Source organism: Sphaerodactylus townsendi, linkage group LG04 (genome assembly GCF_021028975.2).
Source record: "Sphaerodactylus townsendi isolate TG3544 linkage group LG04, MPM_Stown_v2.3, whole genome shotgun sequence".
NCBI lineage: Eukaryota > Metazoa > Chordata > Lepidosauria > Squamata > Sphaerodactylidae > Sphaerodactylus > Sphaerodactylus townsendi.
In genome coordinates, this window is record NC_059428.1 from 49,945,323 (window position 1) to 49,968,749 (window position 23,427).

General features: G+C 44.1%; 1 protein-coding gene across 2 annotated transcripts in view; it reads right to left on the reverse strand.

The window, feature by feature from the left end:
* The window catches only part of POU2F1 (POU class 2 homeobox 1), a 153,490-nt gene extending 152,174 nt beyond the window's left edge, over window positions 1–1,316 (reverse strand). For both annotated transcript variants that reach the window (XM_048492625.1, XM_048492624.1), the window contains exon 1: window positions 1,260–1,316. The gene's annotated coding sequence lies outside the window, so the exon portion shown is untranslated. The remainder of the gene's footprint in view (window positions 1–1,259) is intronic.
* Window positions 1,317–23,427: the final 22,111 nt, after the last annotated feature.

Sequence of the window (23,427 nt, forward strand, 5' to 3'; positions counted from 1 at the left end):
AGAGCGAGGCCTAAACGCCTGCCAAAGGAGCCGGGGCCTAGCTTTGCTCCCTTCTCTCCACCCAGCCTGGGTTTGATCTCAGGGCCCTGCTCGTTGCCAAGAAAATGCAAAAAGGCAAGAGAGCGAGAAAGAAGAATCATATTGAACCACAAAAGCACATGGGGCGAATGTAAAATATAAACACGGCATTGGGCTCTGAGTGGCTGTTATTAAAGGCCTGAATTACTAAACATGAGAGGCGGGGAAAGCCAGGCGGCCATTTCAATAATATAAACCTCCCCGAATTAGACATTATTCAAATGAGACGAGAAGCGGGGAAAGAAAATTAGGAGCCAGAATCCTCTGCTTGCAGCCAACCTGCCACCCTCCAGCCCTGACCCCGCCACCCAATGTGTGGAAGGGTGAATGGGCGAGGCATTGTTAGGCGTCCTTTCCCCACCCCACCCGTGACCTGACCCCCAAGAAACTGTTAAGGATCTCTTCGTGTCATTTGGAAGAGCAGCAGCAGCCCAAGATCCCGGGGGGGGGGGGGAGGCTATATGGGTATCCTAAGAAAGGCACTTCCCTCCAAAACACCCTTGACAAAAACACACGCCCTGTGCAGAACAAATCCCCTCTGGTCAGCCTGCACTCCCTCCCTTCCCTTCCCTCAGGCCGAGCATCCCCACCCTGAGCACCACCCCGAGCACCCCTTGGCGCACGGGCTTCGGCCTCCGGAAGAGTAAGGCCGCAAGGGGGGGGCTACAAGGAGGCCACTTAGACCCCCCCCTCGGATGTCTCTGGGCCAGCCTCCCCCGCCCAATGCGACACCGGAGGGGACAGGGGAGCGGCTCCACTCGGAGCCCACCAGAGTCCTGCGCCCGCCGAAGAGGGTTGCCATTCGCCCCCCTCCCGGTCATTATTGTGTCTCCCCTCAAAAACACACGCACACACTCGTGCGGCCGGGCTGCTTCTGCCGCTCTAGTATAAATATACACAACGGCTTCGTGGTGGTGGCGGCGACCGCGCTGGGCCCAGCTGCCCGAGCGGGGCGTTGAGGGAGCGGGTGGGGGAGAGTGCCCGTTGCCCCCCGTGCCCGCGCGCGTGTCTGTGCGCCTCTCGCTTTTTCCCGCACGGCGGCTACCCCCCGGCTCCCTCCTGCGCCGTTAATTATAATAATCCTGAGTACTAATAAATTATGCTAAGCGGAGAAGGCGGGCGGCGGGGGGGGCCGTGTGCGCGAGTATGAATATGAATATGTAAAATGCAGTAATGATTACCTGCCGCCACCGCCGCCGCCGAACTCTCATCTTGACTCGCTGCTCCTCCGTCCGCCATTTTGAATATTTTAATCAAAATCGGCCGCCCGATAAACCCTCCCTTGCTCGCCCGCTCCTGACTTTCCCCCTCCCGCCTCGAAGCCTCTCTGCGCAGGCGCTAGCTCCGGGCCTCGCTCCCTCTCACCCAGCTTCACTCAGGCCGTGCGCGTGCGCACTTTCTCTCACTCTCCCGGTTCAAAGGCAGGCGCTATGCGACAGGGACGGGACGGGACGGAGGATCGCCTTAGGTGGCGACTCCAGACGTTGGCATGCGCTTCTTCCTGGCGGTGGGAAACGGACTTAACGGTGGCTAACGGGAAAGGATTTGAAAGATTGGGTGCTTTTTGTGGACGGTTGATCAGAAACAAAAGCGTGCGCGACTCGATTTTTTAGGGTCTCCCCCACCAGCCTCCCCTAGCTTTGCACCCCTCGATTTTTGAGACAGTGCAAACTTTGAGCTAAGCTGTTTTAACGATTCACAGGTTGCTCCCCACCCTTTGCGTAAGTGAGAAGGAGACACTGGTGTCGCTGTCTTGTGTGCCCCTCCGTGCTGCTTGGTTATTTGCGCGCTCCCAGCCCGATCCAAAGCATGTTTATTTCGGGCTGCGACCTTTAAAACATATTCCTTTGCGCGTGTCGTCGAACCCGATAAGTTGCTCTGGCTTTTCGCAGCAGTTTGCTGGCTCAGGCCTCTCTTCTCTCATAGGTAATACGTCTGTAATAATACTGCACTAACAACGAAATTGTATTGTTTCTCAGCCTCAGCATCCCCTCCTGAAGTCTGAGGGTTATGATGCTGGGCTACTTTACAGGCTTTTTGTGTGTCACTATCAGTCTTGCAGTCCTAACCTAGAATACTAGGAGGAGGAGGAGGATACTTGTCTGTGGGGGTAATAATACAGAATCTTTAACTTCTAAGCCACTTCGTACTAAAGTAGATCCATATCCTAGACAATCTCCCTCATACTGGTAAAACTCATGAGCAATGTCTTTCTTTCCTTCTGATCTACCACATGTTTGTACAGCAATTTTTAGAACACCTCAGCAAGAACATTCTGAAATGGAATGAGCTTCTACATGTGATTCTTTGTGTTTGCGGGATGTATGGGATAGGATGCTGTCAAACTGCTGCAGTGATTGCAAAACACCACCTCTCTACAATTGCTTTTTGTGTACATCTGTCACAATAGCAGGAGCTGTCCAGGGATTTAAAAAGCAAAACAAAATTGAAAGTCCTCTCTGGAAAACAAAAGAGCTCTCCCTCCTTCCCTAATTTCCTTTCCCTCAGGAAGATCATGTTTAATAAGATCATATGGCAAAATCCCACCATTGCTTCTGGCTTTCCTGTTCATAGTGAAAATAGCCACACGCTCTTGATGCACAGGCACTTTAGGCAGGGGGAAAACAAATCCTATTGTAGTGATGTTCATTTGAATAAACAAGTACAGCTCTTGGCTTAAATAGTCTGTATTCCTGGACCCTTTCTCCTTTGTGTTGTCTCTTTCAGTGTGAACTTTGTGGGAAACATTGAGGGCATAAAGTGTAGTTTCTAAATTGAAATAACTATATATGTGAATGTACTCACCTGGACACGTGAAGCGGCCTTATACTGAATCAGCCCCTTGATCCATTAAGGTCAGAATTATCCACTAGGACTAGCAGTGTCTCTATAACATCCCAGGCAGAAATCTCATTCCCTACCCCCTAATGGACTCTAAACTCTAATCTGGAGCACCGGTAGTCTGGAGATTCCAGATTATATTATGGAGAATCGGGTTTGATTTCCCACTCCTCCACTGGTGAGCAAAATTTGTTTCCCCACTCCTTCATTCCTGCTGGGTGACCTTGGGCTAATCACAGTTCAGAACTCTCTCAGCTCCACCTACCTCACAAGGTGTCTGTTGTGGGGAGAGGAAGGGAAAGGAGTTTGTAAGCCCCTATGAGTCTCCTTACAGGACAGGAAGGTGGGGTATAAATCCAAACTGTTCTTCTAATCCATTTATCTGGAGATGCCAGGGATTGAACCTGGAACTTTATCCCAGGCAGATGCTCTACCTGTGAGCTATAGCCACTCCAGTTCAGAGTGGATACCTTTTGTCAATTTCTAAACCCACTCACATTTCATTTTCCATTCTGACAGAGAAGTGCAAATTATTTATAATGTATAGGTTGCTGTTTTCCCAAAGAAGCCAGACAACGTTTTAGCCCTGCAACAACCCTTTGAGGTGGGTTGTGATTGACTTGCACAGGGCCCTTGAAGGATCTCCACAGTTGGGCTGGTATTTGAACTTGTGCTTTCATCAACCACTCCACACTGTAGCCCCAAGTTTATACTAGCTGTACAAATGCGGATGTAGTACTCTTTCAATTCCATTTTAAAATGCATCTTTCAATATAATAGTGAACCAGAAACAGCTCTTTAGTAAATAGCAGCTAATCTGATTGGCCTGTAAGAAATACCAATCATAAGAATATGTGCAAGACAAGTACTCTGCATGTATAAAGTGAAATTAATCCTCCATGAATGGCAAAGGAATAGAAAAGTGAAATGATAGAACATTTCATTCTCTCTAGAGGTGGCTGAATGAATAGCAGTCTGTTACATCTTTTCAAAAACCTTCGTTCTGAAAATAAATTCTCTCTTCTCAGAAGTTACTCATAATGGGTTATCTAAGCTCACAGACAGTACAAAGCTGTATACTTTCTTGCATCAAACATTTTTTCTCTTTCCTCGGTGGAGGTTAAACTTGACTGACGTGAAATAAAAAACAAGAAATTAAATGGGTACCTCTGTTCATAAACCAGTGAGGATGAACTAGTTGATACAGTATATTTCAGATTAACTTAGTAGGAGTACACTAGTTTAAATTCAGTCCTTGGGTTTCATTGAGTAGTACATATGATTGCTAATGGCATATTTACTAAAATAATTAACCCACTCTCAAATTACATGACCTGCTTGCCAAATCCTATGTCTCATTTTAGGATGAAAGTTAAATATATTTGAACTTGTTTCTCTTTCTGTTCAAAATGGTCAGTTCAGAAGTCACAATGTGAACAATCCCTTGCCACAAGAAACACAGAATACATAACTTTAATATTTCACTTTCTGTGCAACATATTTGTATACGTACACATGGGGGAAAAAACCATCTTTTCAAAAACTGAAAAGAGAGGCATGGAGAAATGAACAGAGGAGCAGAACCTAAAGAACTCCAGCAAAAAAAGTTTTTTTTTTCGCAAAGATGCAGAATATTCTTTGAAATTGTGTTACCAGCTTTACTACTCTGCGTGTGTGTGTGTGTGTGTGTGTGTGTGTGTGTGTGTGTGTGTGTGTGTGTGTGTGAGTGAGTGAATGTGTGCACATTCATACACATGAAGGAGGAGAAGCAGATTGTAAAGGTTCTTTCCCCCATCCAGAACAAAGGTTTGTTCTTCCTTCTCCTTCACATGAAATAGAAAGAGAGAAACTACTGCAGTAAGAGAAGAAAGAAATTACAGCAGCACTGAAGGAGAAGCGTAAAGCTACTTTTAATTGCTTAAGGAGTGGCTATTAATTTCCAAATGCAGTTCTGCCCACCCCTGATCTGTCTACTGACCTATGCACACAAAACTGCCTTATATTCAGAGGTAGTCAAAGCATGTGCATTGGGGGTGCCAGCACGTACAAAGGGGCCAAGTTGCCCAGGACAGCCCTAGAGGGAGCCATCCAAGGAAGTGCTGCCCCCTGTGTCACTCCTTGGAAGGAGATGCAGGCAAGCCTGGCAAGGAGGGGTGGTCAGACGTAGTGGGGTAGGAGCACCTTCTGGCATTTGGGGTGGGGTGGGGGGTCCTGCTGTTGGAATGGCCTCCCTGCCAAAAGCCTGTCTCCTGCCAGCTTGAGGCAGATTTTGAGTACTCACTTCAGAGTCCCCTCTCCCCCCCCCCCCCGGGCAGCTGACAGGGACACCCTGGAAGATGGGCTCGCAGAAGGATGCCTGATAGAAGGGAGAGAGGTGCTGAGAATGAGCCGGGAGGTCATAGGAGGCGGGGGGGTGTGCTGGAGTCTTCCTGGGCAGGCAGCTCTGAAGGTTCCACACCATGGCCTTGGTGGCCCTCTCTTGGACTTCCTCCCCCACACGAGGACAGCAGTGGTTGGACAGGTTCGTATGGTATCATGGAATAGGAGGAGGAGGCTTGGGCCAAGCATAGTATGAAGGGTCCACTTTGAAGTGGGAGGGAGCAGCAGTCAGACTACCCCAGGAACGAGAGGAACAGCCTGTGATCCAGTAGGCTTTGCTTTTTCTCATCCTCTTTTCTTCAAGGCACCCACAAGGCCAGCGCAATGTGGAAACTGCGGGAAGCGGCTGGAGAATCGCTCATGGTCACTTTTGCCCTGACGCTGCTGCAGCTGCTCTTAGTCACACCCCAAGGTACATTCCGCCTCATTCAAAAGTATGAGCTACAGGGGCAGCAGCATAGGATCCCTCAGAGTAAATGGAAGGAATTTGTAAGCCACTTTGAGACTCCCTACAGGCAGTGTATAATTCCAAACTTCTCCTATTCCTTTTTCTTCTGTATTTTAATTAAAAATTATTTATTTCTCCCAGAAAAAGATGTTCTTCATAACTAAACTGGCATGTAAAGTCTGGATTTATGAGTCAATTTATATGAAGCAGAGTTGGTTTGTATACCCCACTTTTTCTCTACCTTCAAGGAGCCTCAAAGCGGCTTACAATCACCTTCCCTTCACCTCCCTGCAACAGTCGTCTTGTGAGGTAGTTGGGGCTTAAAGAGTTTTGAGAGAACTGTGACTAACCCATGGTCACCAGCAGATTTCATGTGTAGGAGTGGGAAACAAATCCAGCTCAACAGATTAAGGTCTGCTACTCATCTGGAGGAGTTGGGAATCAAACCCAGTTCTTCAGATTAGAGTCTACACCTCTTAGCCACTGCATCACAGTGTAGTGAACGTTTAAAGCAGGGGTCCCCAAACTTTTTAAACAGGGGGCCAGTTCACTGTCCCTCAGACTGTTGGAGGGCCAGACTAAAAAAAACTATGAACAAATTCCTATGCACAAATGATTGTAAAATGTTTGATTTCACCTTTCAGCCTTTCTGTCATGGTCTATTTTTAGAACAGTGACCAAAGTATGTCAAGTACAGGGTGGGCTCCAAATATTGTTGGGGAGGCTGTAAAAAAAAAAAAAAGCAGAAATTTCCCAATGAAGCATTCCATCTAACCCAGGATCAGGTATCTTCCTGGGTTCTTTCCTCCCTAGCAGCCAGCGAGCGATTCGCCAGCCTGGCTGATGCCAATGGAAGTGAGGCAGAACAGAAAGCCTGAGAGCAACACATGGAGTAGTCGAGAGGGAAGGGCGGAGCAGGCGTTGCCACATGTAAGGTTTCCAACTCTGGGTCAGAAATTTCATTTAGATTTGGGGGTGCCATCACGTAACTGCAATCAATGGCCATTGGGGCCAGTTCCTCCTCTCCCTCGAGCCCCCACTGCACATGAATGGAGCCATCACCGCCATGCCTGGCGGGCCGGATAAATGCCTTCAGGGGGCCACATTTGGCCCCCGGGCCGTAGTTTGGGGACCCCTGGTTTAAAGTGTGGACAACATCTACGTTCCTGACAATGCTAGATACATTTTGCAAATGCCAAACAACTCAGATATACTAGGAATTTTTTAGAAGCACTTAAATGCAATTGTTAGCATGTGCTTGTGTGTGTATAAAACATGACGAAAATACACATTTATTTTCAGTCGTTTTGAACATTCATCAGGCATTGTTGCCATTCATATATTAATATTCTCCATATTTGAACATCTCCTGTAAGATTACTGTGATGACTTTTTTAACAGAACAATATCTTTGGGGCTATCTTTGAAGAGCGTTCTGAAACTGCAGCTACTGCAGAATGCTGTGGTTAGCCTGCTGGTTGGGGCAAGCTACTAAGAGCATGTAACTGCAGCAAGTACGGTGGCTACTGACCTATTCCCAAGGCCAATTCAAGATGTTGGTTGTGTTCTTTAAAGCTCTACATTGCTTGGGACCACAGTCTTCTCCTACATACATTCCTGCTTGGGAATCAAGATCACAGAAAGAGGCCCTCCTATCCCACTAATCAAAGAAGGTTATCTGATAGACATATGAGAGAGATCATTTTGGGTGGCAGCCCCCTGGTTACGAAATAACCTCCCCAAGAAGGTGAGCCTGGCCTCCTGAGAAGTTTCATTTTGGACTGCATTTGACTCCTTTAGTTTTTTATTTATTGGCAGTACTAATCGAGATTTTAAATTGTGGTCTTTTATGTGGTTTTATAGTTGCTGTTTTATTTACAGTGTAAGTTATCTAGAATCCCACAGGTTAGAAAAGTGGCTAACAAATGTTTTAAATAAATAACTAAATAATTACCAGACACATAAGTTATAACTAGCTCTAAAAATGTCACAAAGAAGCATTTCAACCCCACAGAATTCAAGTCCGTGAGCACATATTGCCAGTGGTCAGAGAATAACACCAAAAAGTTCCTCGACCCCAGTAGTTTATTGGTAGTGCCATTCCAATGCTGTGAATTAATTCCTTATTCTAACTGCACATTTGGCAATGGTTCTTTGGCATTTTAAAAAGTGTGATCTAATATATAGATCCCTGGAGGAATTTCACACCTAACCGAGCTGAGAATGCAGGTGTTAATTTGTATGAGAAGCTCACAGGAGAGGACAAAGCCCCCAAACAAAGACAATCGGACCCTGTTTCACCTCAGATGGAAGAATTTGCAGAGTTGTTGATTAATAAAGCAAGATGCACTCTTCATCTTTTTTTTCCTTGAGAGCTCTAGTTTTTTGAGTATGACATTCTAGAACTGGTTTGATTAGCAAACCGCATTATTTTAGAAGAGAAGGACAAACCCTTCCTCACACGAAAACAGGAGTAAATTATGAAACAAACATGCAGACAGACTTAGGATGCCTTTGAAAACATGGCTTTTATCCTCTTTCTCCAAATTATAATTCTGAATGTGTATTCCAATATGGGTTCTTTGCTTTCCTCTCCTCTCCACAGAGGGACTTCCCTGGCACACAGCCTGCTTTGGATGAAGATTAAGGATTCTCTTTGCCCCTTCATCCTTGAATATTTCTTTTTTTAATTTCACAGTTTAAATTCCAATTGGGTAATTACATTCTTCCTATTTCAAATTCCTCTGTAATTTCAATTGGATACGGTGTCCTTCACTCTTTAGCCTTGACTCCTGGAGTGGAGCTGGGTATTGTTCAAAGTCTGCTGTGCTCCATTCCACTTCCATTTCAGGTCTCTTTAAAAAAAAAGGTGGCTACAAAAGCCATTTCTTGTCACAGAACTAGTTGGACATCAGTTACTTTTGAGTTACAAGACCACCTTCTCCCTTTGTCTGGGAATAGTTAGTTTTGTAATGCTCTATCCTCCAAGGATCTTTGGGAAGTCTTTGGATTTGTAAACTTTCTCCCCTCTGCCCCGATAAACACACACTACCATGTTTCAAGGCTTCTTCCGGTATTGTTGAAAAATAAAAATAAAATCTAAATTATGTGCCAGAGGCAAGCCCCAAAACTTCTGTAATAGGCATACATTCTTTCAAAATAAATGTGTTTAAAGTATATGTACTTTATGATTGATTTAATTTGTTGTTATCGAGGTGCAATCAGGAAGCTATAAATGGAGGTAGCAGAGCTCAAGCAAGGAAGGATTCTTTTTAAAAGGGCGGGTTGGAGAGGGAACAGTAGGCATGAGAATGGAGGAGAGAGTTGTGCAGTTAACTAAAGGCCAGTGTTGGAAGTAAGGCTTAAAAACACACATGCCTAGTGCCACTTGGTATGTGTGTGTTTAATTGTTTAATACTGTCCTCCAACATCTTTTCGCCAATCTAAATATCACCCCCACAAGCTGATTCTGCCTCCAGAAAGGGAGAAAAAAATGTGCCACACCTCTATCCATGCTTCTAGTTCCTTCTGCTATAAAAAATACCTGCTGCTGTGGAATAATTCTGACTACTTCCCTGAACATCAGAGTCAACTGATTCATAACAAAAACAAAAACTCTGCAGGCAATCCTGGAAACAGATCTCCCATGTCATTCTTGCTTGGTCCTTAGGACCTACATCTGCCTCAGTCTTTTCCCATCAATGGATACAGACTTTTGACATTCAAATTTCCGTCAAGGCTACAATTCAACTTGATTTTTAAAGAGATTGGTTGAATGGCATCCACAATGAAAGGTATGTAAGACATCATCAGCACAAATCTAGGCAGACTTACACCCAAGTCCATGGAAGTCAATGAGTGCAATGTGGCAGTGTAACTTGGCTGGGATCGCTCTGACAGCCTACGTGCATTGGTCTTGGGGGACTGTGAATTAAACTGGAATCTGAGTGTAACTTTCACAGTGTTCCCTCTTTCTCCCCTAAAGGGAATTTCAGCTGTTTTAAAGCTGGTTCTTGATTTTGTTGCGTATATCAAACAAACTTAAGGCCACTTCTGTGGACTTCTGTGCATGGTGATATAAGGTGTCTTCGCAAAAATGACATACAGCAGCTAATTCTTCATCTACACTTTATTATATTGTTTTTCATTTCCCACAAGAAAAGGGAGGGGAGAAAGAAATGGTAACCTATCATGTCTGTTCCCCGGTTTGCCATAGAGTCAGCAAGTGTTGAGCAAGTGTATCATTAAGAAAATGAGTTTTTCTGAGTGTGCAAATGCCAGCAGGAGGGAAAGTCACTCTTGCTTATTGTCTGTTTTGGAGCTACATGAAAAGTTCAGCTAATCCTCTTAGTTACAGAAAGGAAAGATTGTTATCTCAAGCAATTTGCTAGCTCTGCGTCTTTTATTCCCTTCAGTTTTCTTCTCACCTAATTGAACACTGTGGAGTGTGTGTTTTCATGGACCTAGTTTTTAATAATCCTGGGGCCACATCAGGGAAATAATTCTGTAAAGTAGGATAGTGAACTGTAGTTGTGTTTCTAGGACATCCACAAAACCACAATGAAAATAACTGAGGCAAATGCCAAATGTCCTTCCTAGAGACAATAGTGATGCACACTATATTAAAACCCTGCTCCTTCTGCACTCCTATGCACCTTTATTGATTGCATAGGGCTTAGACATGCTCTGTCTTACTAAGATGTTTGTTTAGGCTATTTCCTATACATATTTGCAATTTTTAGTGACATGGAAAATGCATGGACTTTCAGAAGGTGTAAAGTAGACAATACAGCTGTACGGGCATTCAGAAGGTGTAAAGTAGACAATACAGCTGTACGGGCATTCAGAAGGCATCAGGCTTTTGGTTGACCAAGAACATGAAAACTATAAAAGTGGCATTCAGTTCAAAAAGATTTAAGAATTAGCATATGTACCAAATGTGAAAATAAAACAAAACCCTCATGAAACCCTCATGTCTGATTGTTTATGTCTCACACACATACACACCCAGTATTTGGTCAAAGTTCAGTCCTAGGTCAACACTAATAGTTCCTACTCGTGAGCACAGAATCCAAACAAGGGCAATCCAAACAACGCAAACCCTGTTTCCCAGCCTCCTTTCACAGATGCTGCCCCAGTAGCTGGGGATAGGCAGAACCTGACCATTGTGTCAGCCATGCTCCTACAAACACTTCTCTTTGATGCAGATGCTGGGGCAGAGGTGGTCTTCCAAGCAAGCACTCCTTCTTCAGCCCCACAGATCACTATGCAGCCATCTCATGTGCCACTCAGGGGAATGCGGGAGGGGTCCAGGGGATGTGAGAGGTCAGCAAGCTGGAGGCCCTGCAGCTAGCCTGTCAGCAGGAGGCTGAGGGGCTTCTGAACTGTTCCCTGGCTGTGGCTCAGAGTCTCATCCTACAGCTTCCATGCTGCCTTCTAGTTGTGGCCCTGGTCTGACTATGCAGGACCTGTCTCCTCCTGCAGTTCTCCTGGTGCTGGCTGGGGGTGGAGCATCATACCACCAACTGGTTCCTCATCCGAAGAGTCCTCTGAATCCCTGGGCTCAGATGTGCCTGGCTGGGCCATGACAGTTAATATATTATAGTTATTGAGTACCCCCTACTAGTTGGACAATGCAGAAAAAGAAATAAGGAGCTCATTTAACTGATATAAAATAATTCAATTTCAAAATAATTAGAAATAGATTTTGAAGGACAAGCAGAATAGATAGGAAAATAATACTATTTTTTAATCAAGTGTCTTATTACAGCATTTTCTAAATGCTGCAGGATATCAAATCTAATCATTCCAAGAAACCTTTGTTACACTTGTCAATTGGGTTGAAAAAGAGGGTCATGTTGGCTACTTCCTCAGCTTTGCTACTCTTGGATTTGACCTCTTTCTACTGATAGATTTTGGTAAGAGCAGTATTAATTTATTACGCAGTGTTTTTCATAGTGGTAGCTTCTTGCTCCCAAAGCAACACTAAACTTGGTAGTATCATTTGTATAGCAGAATTCAGTGAAGCTCAAACCCCCTATAGTTCCTTCCTCTTTAAACAGTTGTGGTTTCAAAAGGACACAACACTTGAAGGACTCGTGTATTCAATCTTTGTTTCAGAGTTTGATTCCTCCTGGTGCAAGGATAGTCTTCAAACAAAAATGAAACACATATTTATTAGTAATTAAAGCAGAATTGCAAATAATATGTTACTGCAGTTCGTAATTAGGCCACTCTTTCTGAAGCCAGCAGCAGTTCTCTAAGGAGAGGGAAAATTTACCATCTTTGAGTTCTCATCTCCCTTCCCCCCCCCCCCATCATTCCATACTAGCACTAAAAACTGATTTTAAATTAAAATAAAATGGGCTTTAGACGGGGGAGGGGAGAGTGGCCCCAGACCAGCCTTCACCCCAGCCCCAACTAGACTTACAAGAGGTCAGCACTTGTCCTGAGGATTGTTTGGGGTGGGGTGAGGGTGGTGGGGCAATGCGCTGCCATGCCGTGCCAGGTTGCTTTTTGGGGCAGGGGTAGGGTGCAATGGGAATGCTTGGGGCAGCCTCAGCAGGCAGGAGGTGGCAAACTGCTGCTGCTGCCCCAGGTTGAGTTGCTGAGTTTTGGGCAGGTGCAATGGAGAGGCTTGGGGTGGGCTCAGCAGGACAGCGGGTGATGTCCTGCTGCTGCCCGGCATGCCAGTTTGTTGTTTGGGGTGGGGAAGGCTCCTGGGTCAGGGGAAGGCAGGCTGGGACAGGATGGCTGGGGGTTCGTTGTTGGACGTTCCGTTCCTTAGGCAATTATGTATAAAGAATTATGGCAATTACGTATAAAGAAGACTCTGGGGATTCTGGAGAATACCTAGCCACTGAGTAGAGAAACACACGACTACACAAAATATCTAAATCTATTGATGGCCATTAGGCTATGAAGTAAAGTTGGTTTGCAACCACGCTTCAACTATTTTACAACATACATGTGATTCTGCCACGTTTATTTTCCCACTCCTACACACAAAGCCTGCTGGGTGATCTTGGGCTAGTCACAGTTCTCTCTGAACTCTTGCAGCTCCACCTACCTCACAAGGGGTCTGTTGTGGGGAGAGGAACAGGAGTTTGTAAGCTGCTTTGAGACTCTGTATGGTTGAGAAAAGTAGAGGATAAATCCAAATTCTTCTTCTTTTCTACGGGATCAATATCTTTCCCAACATTGCAAAGTACATGAACATGAACAAAGCACATGAACATTGCAAAGTACATGAACAACTCTGTTAGGCTTTTCCATATATGAACTAGACTGGTAGAACCAAAACCACTGGAGCATAGTATACCTAGTATCACTATCAGTCAAATGGACTAGAAGAATACTCCGGCTAACAGTACTGAATGCTGCTTGGACATGAAGGTGAATAAATGAGATGTCTTACCCAGTCCCGCCCCTAACAGGAGCTGTCCATCTTAGTGAGAGGGTCAATTTCAGTTCCAAACTAGCTCAGAATACAGACTGAAATGGGTTTAGATAATCCATCTAATATGAAAAAGACTGAACTTGCCCTGCCAGCACTAATTTGAGCACCTTACCCATATTTATCTGACATTAGGACTTTTTTCATGTATGCTGTCAAGAAAATAGGGAGCCACCATAAATTCACGAAGTTATTGTATTATATATTGACTTTTTGGGTATAACCATTTTTACAGGGTGTCTTTCATCAAGGGTCATCTTCCTTTTGAGTGAGTACAATGTTTGCTCCCTTGGATTGGATCCAGGGACACCTTTTGACTGAGGCATCTTTTTTCAGTAGAAGCACTAATTCCATTGGAAGAAGCTTCCTTCCATTGGAGATGGATTTCTCACAGCAGAAGAGAATCATCAGATGCAACTCCTACCATGTTTGACTTTTGGGCCTGCAGGATTTATCATCCTGAGATGCTGCCACATTTTTTTCTTTTTATTTCTCATTCCTTTAACATAGTAACATTTTATTCCTTTGCTGGTATGAAATTGTGCTAACAGCTTCAGTTATTGTACATTTTGTATTTGGCTCCATATATTTTCACTTGAAAGAATAATAGTGCAATCCTGTGCAGAGTTACTCCAGTCTAAACTTATTGAAATTAGTGGGCTTAAATGGGAGTAATTCTACACAGAAATATGGTATAAGCATTTCTTTTACAAATTTTAATATTTCAGGATTTGACCCAGAGAGTCTTTCAGTTTCTGGTGTCATGAGAAAAGTTTCATTAAATAGGTCAAACAAGTCACCTACAGAGCAACTGTCCTGTTTAGATTTGTCCTTTTCTATACAGAAATAAAATTGAATGGCCTCAGTGCAGTGTTTATTCCTGTTCATCATTATCCTATGCTTTCACAATTATGGAACTTTTATCAATTGGGGTGGGCTTAGAAGGTGAACCCGTATTCCACCTAGGATTTTGGTGGATTGTCTCAGCCAGACATAAAGTAGACTCAGACACAAGGTAGACTCACCTCAAAGTGTCAAGAAACGTTAAGCTGCTCTTTTTGTTTCTGCTTTTAATAAACGTCTCCTGAAATGGGGGATGCTTTTGGGATAACTCAGTGGTGGGATTCAGCAGGTTTGCACCACTTTGGCAGAACTGTTTGTTAAAATGGTACTTGTAAACAACCAGTTGTTAACCAGTTGTTATTTGAATCTCACCACCAGAACCGGTTGTTAAATTATTTGAATCCCACCACTGGGATAACTGTTTATATGCCCTGTGTGGAGCTTCATCCATTCAGTCTCCAGGAAATATTCCACACCAGAGGCAGTGAAGAGGTAGAGGGCAAGGTAGATTGCTGCCCACTTGAACTGTGGGAGACATCAAACAACTCTTCCACTTCTGCCTTCCTGTCTCTGGGTGTTCGTGTTCATGTGAAGTGTCATCAGGTCACAGCTGACCGGCACCCAATAGAATTTTCATTGCCATTTCCTTTCTCTGCAAAATCTTGGTGGTCTCTTAGTGGTACCCTTTGGTGCTCTCCCACTGATCTTGCTTAGCTTCTGAGATCTAACAGTTTGGGCAACATTATGCCATTCCACATCCCCCTCTGGGTGTTTGCCTGCTGTTTTAGCCAGCTCCCTGCTTCATAAGGATTTTCTGTCATGATATTGGTCTGCAGATCCTGATGTTGGTCTGCAGACTTCACTACCAGGACAGTCGTGTATAATTTCAGTTGGCTTGAAAGAACTACATGCCTCTGGATTTTGGGCAGGTCAGAATGCCAAAGACTGGGCATTCACCCTGTAGTTCTTAAATAAGGTATTGTTGCTTCTCCCATCTAATGGTTAGTTTATGTTTGCTTTTCTCAGTTGCCTTTGCAACTCATCTATTCTTTAGCTCAGTGAGTGTCTTTCTAAGGCTGGGTGCTACAGGATATCACTGAATACTTATGGAAGCAAGTACTATGAAGCCAATGCATCACAGACAACGCTGGTCTGCCTACAGCACAGCCCTTTGATGTAGCCTAATCAAAGTTGGTAGTTGGTCAAGATCAAGGCACATATTCATGAAATAACATGCCCCAAATATGTTAGGTATTTAAAAGATCTTGATTTTGTGACATTGAATTTGCTTATTACTAAATATTATAGAACCTTTGACACCTCAAGGCCCCCGAGGGTTGCTATAAAATACTGTCATTGAAGAATGCTATGACCTCTGTGAGAGAGATGGCCTTCATAACTTGTTCTATCATCTTTCAAGAATATCTGCCAACTTCTACGTTACCCACTGAATAGTAAAAGCAGTTTTCGGACTACTCCTCTTCAGACTGGCAACATACATATGTCAGAATCAAGAACAGTGAACTAATGAATCCATCAAGCAAGAATAAGCCTTTTTATTCCTTGATGAAGGATAAACATTTTCTCTGGTGTTGTAGTTAAGATACTCATAGTCACTGCATTAAAATTCCCGTTTATACAATTGTACACCTTTTGGAAAAATGTAATCTTACAATAGCCCATATTTTAAAGCTGTACAGTGATTCTATAGGAAAACACTGTAGCTACAGGTATAAAATGAATTTTTAATCATAAGAGCCCCCAGGAAAGTATGTTATCTGCATCTCCTAACATCTCAAGTGGTCCTTCTCCTAGCAACATCCTGATGGTTCCAGTGACATGTTAACCTCGTTTGGAGATAATGTTATGCACTTACTTTCTTCTATTCTTATAATTCTTTTCATGTTTTTCCCCCCTGTATATTGTAGGCAGCACATGCCTCAGACCAAAGATTCATTCTTCATTTTCTTCAGAGAATCTGGACTGCAATTTATTCACAGCCACCTAAACAATAATAGGTACACAGAAGTAAGGAATCTGCAAGGACTTGCAGAGGACATTTAGTTTTCCCTTTGCCCACTATTTCCTTTTTCACCTTCATGAAAGCTTCCATAGCCTCTACCATTTTCCTGCGTCCTTTTCTTCTTTCTACCCACCAGTCAATCTTCTTTTATGTGGCACCATCTTCAGCTTTCCTTCTCCTGACAGCCTTTCCCTGGGAAAACTCTTGCTGAGTTGCACAGTGCCAGCCACTGGGCCAGGTTATGCACAGTTGCCTAGTGCTGACTGAGCTGGGCCCAGTTGTGTGGTGTTGGCCAGGCCCAGCCCAGTTGTATAAGTGGGTAGCCTGCAAGAACTTGTTGGGGATACCTCACTTTTTAGAAAGATCTGTCCTGTCAAACCATCGCTCCAATCTCTGGATTTAAGTGTCCACAGATGGGTCCATTTCATGAAGTAGATATACTGATGCTGGCAGATTCTAGTCCTAACATATTAGGGCAAAAGCTATTTTATTTGTTTCACATCCTTCATTAGGCAATCCACTGGCAGCATCCCAACAGACATTTTCTTGACTACCTGCTTCTGTTATCTGGAGTGCTGCTTCCATTAGGTGTAAATCTATGTTTTATGTAGGTCTTATGTAAAATGATTCAGGTCATCAAGGAACACTCCGTGAACGTGCCAGTGACCCATTCAGAGTCTCTTTCTGTTGCAACTTTTTAAAAGTAACAACATGAATTTGAGAGTTTTCCTCTTATGACTCCCAGACACTTTTAAGGCACTTAGAGTTTGCATGATGATCACTGCCATCTTCCAGAAAATAACTTCTGCTGTAGCAGACTCACATTACATTGTTTACCACTGTCATTACTAGAGTGATTTTTCCTCCATCCATTAGAACAGAACAACCACAGCCTACTTGAAGGAACTCCTTCAACAGCTGAAAATCATGCTGGACCTGAGAGTCCTGCTGTGTAGGCAGATGTTGCACCTTCTGAGAAACAGAGACACTCATTCATTTAACAAGACTCTCCAAAAGGAGACATTCTTTTTTTTCCCATTTGCCTTACCTTCAGAAACGCATATAACAACACATCATGTTTCCTTTCCAGAATATTAACTGCTAGATTGTACTATGGTTTTATAAATGGCTGGAATCTTTTTTTTCAAGTACCTCCATCTCTTCCTTCTATCACCAAATTTTATAGAGCAGACATTGTTGAAACAGAACTTCTAAATTAATAGTCCCTTACGAATAGTTCCATGATTGGGTTGACATCCCAGCATTAATTTATGGGGTCCACATTGGAATTTGCTGGCACCTATATTCCTTTTCATTCACTCTTCTCCAACAACTGTTAAACTTCCTTATATTTTGGGATGGATTTTCACAGGGTTCTGAAAGTTTTGTAGAAATTGGGCACAGGCATATACCTTTTTCATAAAGGCTACTTTGAAACTTATTACATTTATGTTTTCTTCCTCTGGCTGACAACTGTGAATTTTCCAGTAGATGTTTTATTAGCTATTACAGTTGATGTTCTGAGGTTTCAAAATTCTACCTTACTACTTGGAAGCAAAGTGTTACCTGATAAATCATTCAGTTTGTTTGATATGGGATGGTGTGTGTTTCCTTGGTAAATTTTACATATTCCACTAAATACCTTTTTTCACTCTTTCAAGGACAATTTACAAAAAGATGTAGAGTGTATTTGGCAACTGAGAAGGCAACAGGATACCTGCCTAATGGGATATTTGGAACTGCATTACTGGTATGCTCATCAGAGTGGCCATCAGAGATGCCAAGATATGTTTTCCTTCTAAATAGGAAATGCATTGCAGTTATTATCCAGTTGAATTTACCACCTCCCTTAGTACTTAGTACTCCAGCTGCCGAGTACTTGATATAGAGTAATAAATTGCAATACCTCCCTAAATACCCTGTGTTCTTCAAGCCCTGTCGCAGACACTTCGTTTCTCAAAGCATGTATTGAATCAAATAACAGCAGGGAAGCTACAGTTCTATCTGACTGATCCTCTTGGGTCAATTATAATGTTTAAAAATTATATTCAAGGGCCAGATATTTAAGAATTATTATTTTTTATTTCCACAAAATATTTAACAAATTAATTGCTATATTCTGCCACTTGCTTGATAGTCCTTCGGGTGCCAATAATTTTGAGGTTTTAAAATGAGCAAGTTTCTGAACAAGTGCTATCAAATAGCTTCCAGCTCATCTTGGTTTTATGTCTTGATTGCTCCAGGTGCAAGAGTGGACCATAAACAAAATACTTAAAATATTTATGTACAGTTAAAACAGAGGCCAAGTACCATCTTATTATTGGTCACAATAATTGGTCACACCCCTCTCTGGATATAGTAAGTAAACTCAGAAATGCTGAATTCCAAGAATGTTATTGCCTGGCATCAGATGCTTTTAACATGTGACAGTTCTGTGCTCAGAAAGCGGGGGGGGGGGGGGGGGCTTAATAAAATGGCATCTGGGGCTTTCCATAGGCACAGAGCCCCTTGCGTAGCCCCCCCCCCCGGTCCCCATAGCTGTGTCCTGGCCCAAAACTCCCTGCCCAGGGAGTTCGGAGTGGGGTGCCGTTGCACACCAGTGAGCATGTGAAGGTTGGGAGTGGGCAAGCTGGCACACCCCACTGCTTCATCCCCATGCGGAGATGGTGGGGGGCGGGGCACTAAAGGCCCATTTCAGCCTGGTTGAGGCCAGGCTTGGATCAAGCTATAAGTTGGAGGCTTCTAACATGCAGCTTATAGCGCGATCCAAGCCTGACCTCAGGCAGGCTGTGCTGCAGGCAGGCAGGGTGTGGTCAGGTCCAGTCTCGCAGGACAAAACAGACAGAAGACAAAAGTGTCCAATGGGTCAAGGCAGGTGGCAGGCAAAGGCGTAGTCACAGTTCAGTCCAACAGGTCACGGCACAGGAGATCAGACAAACAGGCTGGAGATCAGCAGTAGACTAGGCACACAGAAGCAACAGGAAATACACTTGTTGCACCCAGGCAAAAGCAAGCTCACAGCAAGGCTTATATAAAGAGCCTTATTCCAGGGGCTGGGATTCTGCAAGGAGTTAATTGTCATCAGATGCAGAGAATTCTAATCTCCGTACCTTGCTGCCAAATAAGCATTCCTTCGGTGCTTCTGCAATAGCAGCCTCTGCTTTTGCCTCCTTTGCACAGCTGGCTCATCACTGGATTCCCTAGAACAGGGGTAGGGAACCTGCAGCTCTCCAGATGTTCAGGAACTACAATTCCCATCAGCCTCTGTCAGCATGGCCAATTGGCCATGCTGGTAGGGGCTGATGGGAATTGTAGTTCCTGAACATCTGGAGAGCCGCAGGTTCCCTACCCCTGCCCTAGAAGGATCTGCAGGATCCTCCACCTCTATTTCATCAGGCAGGGAAGAACTGGGCATTGGTTCTGCTGCCTGGTCTTCCTCGGGAGCAGCGTCCTCTGACTGCACTGTGTCCTCAGGTTCTGTCTCAGAGTCCTCTGTGTCCTGGTAAGCACCCAGGGGCAGAGCTGGGCTCTGTGTGTGTGTGTGTGTGTGTGTGTGTGTGTGTGTGTGTGTGTGTGTGTGTGTGTGTGTGTGTGTGTGCGCGCCTGTACCTTGGGGGCCCTATCTGGGGCAGCAGGAGGGCCAATAGGAGAGGCTCCCTTGCCTGGGGTAGTAGGAGGACTGACTGAGGAGGCACCAGGGCCAGTCTCCAGAGACCCAAAGGGCATAGGAGGTGGGTGAGGAAAAGACTGGGAAAGTGAGGAAAGGGACGCTAATAGGTGGGGAGAGGCAAAGGAGTGGGGCAATGATCCCTTTAAAGGGGCAATGGCAGGAATGGGCAAGGAGGAGATGGGCTGGAAAGGTTCCGGAAGTGCTGGGGGAACCTTGCACCCAGAGAAGGACCCAGCCAGGAGGTAAAGTCTGGGGGCCATGCTGGAGAACCTGGGACCCTCACAGAACAGCTTTACTTGAGTAACTGCCCTTTCTCTTGGTACCTAAAAGTGAGATGATAATTCTTTATCAAACCAAGTTCCAGGCACAATCTACTGGTCTGTAAGGATTGTCTGTTAGCTGACAGGATTCACTCATTTTGCAGGGGGAAGAGATTTAACTTTTGTATGATATTGCTCTTTTCTTTTTACATGTTGTAGTTCTTCATCACTTGCTGGACTACCTAGCCACCTAGTGGAGAAACTTTAGGGTCCACTTCATTTGCAGTTCATTGTTAGAATAAGAGATATCACATTTGAAACCAAATGAATTAATTAACATAAAAAAGATCAAGCATAGTATCCAAGGACGTAGGTAAGGGGGGGGGGGTTTCCTCGGGTTCAAACCCCCCATTACATGTCCGAAGCTCCACCCCACGTTTGTAGTATTTTGTATTTTTAGGGTTTTTTTGATTTTGGCCTGCAGGGGACGCAGTTTTAAGGCTAGCAGCACCATAATTTCAGGGATTTGTTGGGAGACTCTCCTGATGATACCACCCAGGTTTGGTGAGATTTGGTTCAGGGGGTCCAAAGTTATGGACAAAGGGGGTGCCCTCATCCAAAGGGGGTGCCCCCATCCCCCATTGTTTCCAATGGGAGCTAGGAGATGGGGGCTACACCTGTGAGTGTGCAACAGACTTCTATCTGTGATACACATCTGAAGATGCCAGCCACAGAGGCACGTGAAATGTTAGGAACAAGATCCACCAGACCACAGCCACACAGCCCGGAAAACCCACCAGAACCAGTTGAATCCAGCCATAAAAGCCTTCGAAAATTCAGTGGCAGCTGCTACCACAGTTTTAATTTTTTCTGTTTCTCACTCTTCTTTTCCAGTGTACTGTTTAAATTACACCTTTTATTCCCTGTTTTTGGACTTTCTTTGGGTGTGGCAGACATTTTGTGGTTGTGCCCACCGCTCTGTGTCAGAATTCCAAAGGTGCCCCCAGGTTCAAAAAGGTTGTGAATCTTTGTTTAGTTATTAATAATTTGATCTCTATTAGAATATTTTTATAGTCCTCAATATTAAGGAAACAGAATTGTATGCTAATACATGTAGGAATCTTTCCTTTCATGAAAGAACACTGCATTGTTCAATTCTCACCTGCACTTAATACACTGATTTGTTACCTTTTTCTGGTTAAGGCCTCAGCCTGGGCAGAAAGGAGACTCCTTTAAAAGTTCACATTGGTGGATGAGTGGCTCTTGCTTCAAGGAAGACAGGTTCCTCAGTTGCTCCACCAAGTATTGATTCATGAGAAAAAGCAAGGAGTTTGAAATAAGGGTTACTTAAATTATATCTGTAAATACTAGCAGCTTGATCAATAAAATGGTGAGAGAAAACAACCACACATTCTTCTTGGCTCTCAACAGAGTTAGAGCTTTGCTATTAAAAAATGTGAAGGATCTCAGTTCACCCCCTGAAATACCAATGGGCTACTTTCCTACAGCCTCCTTTGGTCAAAAGGCTTTTTGCATCTTAATTCCTGTGACTCTTGATGTCCTCGTAGTATAACTACTGACCTTTCAGAACAAGATAATTCTGCATATCTCCACCCACCCCAGATTTTATTCCCTCTAGTGTGGAGATGCACTAGTGGAAACCAGGAAGCCTGGATGATCCCAATCCTGGTAAAAGTCATCCTTAAGACTTCTTGATGCCTGTTACACCATTAACTCCTGAGCAAGAATATTTGTAGTGCCAGCATGCTTCGTTCTGGTTATGACACATTCTGGCCTTGTACTATGGTCCCATGTATCCCATCACACAGAGATTTATCCCTGGGTCAAACTGAGGGGTGAAATGAAGCATGACAATCAACCTCTGCTTGGTGCATGCAGAAAGACCACTCAGTTATACCGTAACACTACACCAGTGATGGCGAACCTATGGCACGGGTGCCAGAGGTGGCACTCAGAGCCCTCTCTGTGGACACGCGCAAACAGACTGCCTCCTCCACACATCTAGGCTGGCCTGAGCCGCTGGGCTCGATTATTAGCATTAAACCTAAGACCTAGTTTTGGGGAAGTAGTGTAGGCAACCCTGTTGAGCGCTGTTAAACTAAAGTGCAATCCTTTACCTGGGAGTAAGCTTGGTTGCTGGCAATGGGGCTTGCTTCTGAGTAAACCCTCCTAAGATCGTGATTCACCCGTTGGAAGAGTTGCACGGTTGCTTCAAAGCAAAGCCATCGACTACCACCAAGCTTACTCCTGAGTAACGTACGCCTCGGAGCCAACCGTTTTTTCTAAACAAAAAACTCAGTATTCAGGTTAAATTGCCGGGCACTTTGCGATAAATAAGTGGGTTTTGGGTTGCAATTTGGGCACTTGGTCTCGAAAAGGTTCACCATCGCTGCACTACACTATAGTGCAGTGTAATTCAGTACAGTACAGGGGTGAAAATGTTGAATTAAGCCTGGCAGACCAGGTCTGAGGGGACTGGGGTGCAAGTTCACATTAATTCGTGATATAGACTTAGTAATCTTGGACTAGGCACTCTCTCAGTCTAACCTACTTAAAGTGTTTTTGTGAGAATGCAACTGAGGAGGGGAAATTGTATGCTACTTTGAGATGCTCTGAGGAAGGGTGGGATAAAAAAATTAATGGCTAAAACTTTTAACTGATGTCCAAATTATTGTTTACCTTTATTCTATGTACCTTTTGTGTTAACAATTCAGATATGGTATATCTGTTTTGTCAACAATTCAGATATGGCATATATTTTCTTATTTTGGGAGTTGTGGGTAACCTTTTTCGAAGCTTTCAAATACAGTTCCTTTCCCCAGTAATACCTTCCTGTCAGTGTACACACCAAATTGTTTTCCTTATCCTGAGCTGATCCTCCTTCATACTTCCAGAAGAAATGCAGAGAAAAGCCATAGCAAAGGCTGTTCAGGATGTTAGGAACAAACCCCAGAAGACAACTTTCAGATGCAGCTACTTGAACAGAAAAAGAATTCTTCAAAGAGTTGAACTCTCTCTGCCCCTCTCTCAGGAAGGGGTCTCATGGGAGGAAGGAAAAACAGCTTTCATTTTAACAAGTCATGATATTTATGGCCCTTTCATGAGTTTTGTTTGAAAATATGAAAGTAGATGGACTCAGACCTGTTTCCAAAGAGAGCTGAGGGAGGTGAGAGCACTGAAGGGCATACGAGGCTGTATTATCTTTGTTCATGTTTAAAAGAACCAAATGTCCGTTTGTCTTAAAATAAGCTTCTCATTTGAAGAATGATGGTTGCCCTCTCTATGTGCCTAATGTGTCATACAGGAGGAGAATGGGAAACAGGAGCATCATGCACATTTGAGGACAGTAAAAAGTATTTGGGTTTTGGACAATGCCCAGGTCTCTTGCTGATTAACATGGGATGATAA